The sequence below is a fragment of the Mustela nigripes genome, chromosome 8 (genome assembly GCF_022355385.1).
Source record: "Mustela nigripes isolate SB6536 chromosome 8, MUSNIG.SB6536, whole genome shotgun sequence".
Classification (NCBI taxonomy): Eukaryota; Metazoa; Chordata; class Mammalia; order Carnivora; family Mustelidae; genus Mustela; species Mustela nigripes.
In genome coordinates this window covers 54920385-54923822 of record NC_081564.1, presented here as the reverse complement: position 1 = coordinate 54923822, position 3438 = coordinate 54920385, and the positions used below count along the sequence as shown (strand labels likewise).

Here is a 3438-nt window from a genome sequence, read left to right as displayed (position 1 = left end):
TAATATTATTTACAATAGCAAAGATATGGAAGCAGTCCAAGTATTTTGTAATAAATAAAGAACACTGTCAAAGAAAGAATCCAAGGGGTGCCTGTGTGGTTCAGTGGGTTAAGTGTCTGACTCTTGATATCAGCTCAGGTCTTCATCTCAGGGTCATGGGTTCAAGCCCTGCACTGGGGTCTATGCTGGATATAGAGCCTACTTTTAAAATAAAGAAAAGAAAAGAAAGAAAGAACTGAAGAATCCACATATTATTTATGGAAATTTCTTAAAATCTCAAATTTAAAAAATGAAGGAAAGGACATTTGCTTCCACTCAAGATGGATTAATACGAGTATAAAAATAGGATTTTACACTCCTGACTCAAATAAACAAACAAACCAAGACACAATATATGAAACAACACGTTTAAAGATATTGGACACTGAGCAATAATAAACATTAACCTGAGAGACAAGAACAAAATAACATGAGCTCTTTTGTCCAGCTTATTGCCTTAAGAGTTTTCATGCTGCAGTGTAGGGAGAGGGAATCCAGGCAGAGACTAGCAGTCTCCCTGAGTTGAGGAGTCACAGCTGAGAGTCATAGGGAGGTCAAGGTGGCTAGTGCTTAGGACAGAGAGAGAACCCCAGAGATGTGAAAGGGTCATCCTTGAGTATTTAGCAGAAAAGTATTTACCAGCCCAGGAGGAGAGGAACTGCCTAAGACTAAGGGAATAAAACTATCTGACAGGATTGGAAAACAGTGGCTGGCAGTGCCACCAAGCTGGGAACAGTACCTATTCTCACCAGCCAGACTGGAAAAACTCATAATTCACAGAGCATTGAGCAGAATACTCAGAAAAGCCTTGCCTCAGTAATGGGAAATAATTAGCCCCAGACTAAGCACTACTCTGGGCTCACTAGAATCATAAAAATAAGACTTGAAAGGATCAGACTTTTTCTAAGAAATTTAACTACATCCTAGAGCAAACCTTAAGAATATTAAGAGTACAGCAGTAGAACAACAACAAAAGTACCTAGCACTCAACAAGGTAAAATTCAACGTCTGGTATTAAAATAAAGGTCAGCAGACAATGTAGCACGAAAATACAATTCACAATTAAAAAAAAAATTAATAAATTGAAACCAAACCACCAACAGCTGTCACAGATGTTAGAATAAGCAAAGCTATTAAAACAATTATTATAATTGTCTTCTCTATGTTCAAATTTTTAAATAGAAATGTAAGATATATATTTTTTAAAAGTACCTAAATCAAACTTCTAGAAATGAAAACTATGATGTCTGAAGTGAAAATGCACTGGATAGAATTAATGGCAGAGAAGACGGAGAAGGAGAAGGAGGAGAGGGAGGGTTGGGGAAGGGGGAGGAGGAAGGAGGAAGAAAGGAACTTTTGTGAACTGCAGGATAACTTCAATCAGCCTAACATACATATAAATGCAGCCTGCCTAGGAGAGAAGAGAATGAGAGGTCCAAAATATTTGATTTCATGGCTGAAAGTTTCCCTAGTTTTTTGTAAACCAGTAACTCCAAAAATCCAAGGAATTCAATGAATCGCAAGCCTACGAAACATGAAGAAACTACACCAAGTCACAAAATAATTTTTAAAAAACGGTGATGAGAAACTCTTAAAGGCAGCTGGAGAAGGAGGTCAGGGGAGTTATGTAGAGAGAGACAAAGGTAAGAACAAGAATTCTCACAACATAAGCAAGAAGATAGGGAGCAATATCCTTAAAGTACTGAAAGAAGAAACTGTACTTTAAATTCTATACCCAGTGAAAATATCTCCTAAAAAATGTAGGCAAAATAAAGATATTTTCAGACATACAAAAGCTGAAAGAATTCATCTTCATCAGAACTGCACTACAAAACAATGTCAGAAGCTATCCTTCCAGCAAAAGGGAAATGATGTCAGAAATAAATCTGAATCTACACAAAGAAATGAAAGGCACCAGAAATGGTAACTAACTACATGGGTAAATATATATTTTGTCTTATTTAAGTTCCTTTAAAAATAATTGACGGCTTAACAAAAGTAATAACATTGCATTGTAGGGTTGATAACAAATGAATAAAGTGGATGATAAAGTCTAGAGGGGAGAAATGTAAGTATTATAAGTTTCTAATACTAAGTGAAGTGATACACCACTTGAAGGTAGATCATAGTAAGTTAAAGATGTACAATATAAACCCTAAAGTAACTACCAGATATTAGAGAAGAAAAGATTTATGAAGTTGAAGATACTTGTTTGTGGCCTAACAGTGTTCTGTTCTGGAAAATGTTCCATGTGCACTTGAGAAGAATGTATATTCTGCTGTTTTTGGATGGAAGGTTCTGAATATATCTGTTAGATCCATCTGGTCCAATGTGCTACTCAAAGTCACTGTTCCCTTGTTTATTTTCTGTTTGGATGATCTATCCCTTAATGTAAGTGGGGTGTTTAAGTCCTCTATTATTACTGTATTATTACTGATTTCTTCCTTTGTTAATGTCTGCTCTATGTATTTGGGTATTCCCATGTTGGGAGCATAAATATTTACAATTGTTATATCTTCTTGTTGGATTTTTCCCTTAATAGTTATGGAATGTCCTTCTTTGTCTCTTGTTACCGTCTGTTTCAAAGGCTGTTTTGCCCAAAATAAGTATTGCTACCCTGGCTTTTTTTTATTTCCATTTGCATGATAAATTCTTTCCCATTCCTTCACTTTCAACCCACAGGTGTCTTTAGGTCTGAAATGAGTCTCTTGTAGATAGCATATAGATGTGTCTTGCTTTTTATCCATTCTGCTACCTTATGTCTTTTGATTAGAGCATTTAGTCTGTTTACATTCAAAGTAATTATTGATAGGAGCATAACTATTGCCATTTTTGTTTTATGATTGTTTCATAGGTCTTTTCTGTTCCTTCTCTTGCTTTCTTCTCTCTTGGTTTGCTGGCTTTCTTTAGTGATTACTTGGATTCCTTTATCTTTTTTTTATTCCTTTATCTTTATTCTTTACATATCTGACTAGTTTTTTTAATATTTGAAAGCTATCTAAATAAATTATACTTTTATTTATCTTTATTTTTGAAGTATGAAATGCTACATGAATTTGCATGTCATCCTTGAGCAGGGGTCATGCTAACCTCTGTGTCATTAGTAGATGTGCTGCCAAAGTGAGCACTATTTTTTATATTTTTAAGTTTTAATTTAAATTCCAGTTAAAACTGGAGTTTAGTTAACTGGAATTTAAATTAATCCCCTTCATCTATTTAACCCATTCTCCACCCCCACCTTTCTCATCAGTCTATGACTGGCTTTTGATTTGTGGTTGCGATTAGGTTTGTATAGAACATCTTATGCACATAGCAGTCTATATTAAGTTGATGGTTGCTCACATTTTAACACATTCTTCATTCCTCTCCCCTCCATGCTTTGGGTATTTGGTGTCATAC

The 3438-nt window shown here is 35.1% G+C and overlaps 1 pseudogene; it reads right to left on the bottom strand.

The window, feature by feature from the left end:
* Positions 1–3071: 3071 nt before the first annotated feature.
* Positions 3072–3167, bottom strand: LOC132024045 (U6 spliceosomal RNA; annotated as a pseudogene).
* Positions 3168–3438: the final 271 nt, after the last annotated feature.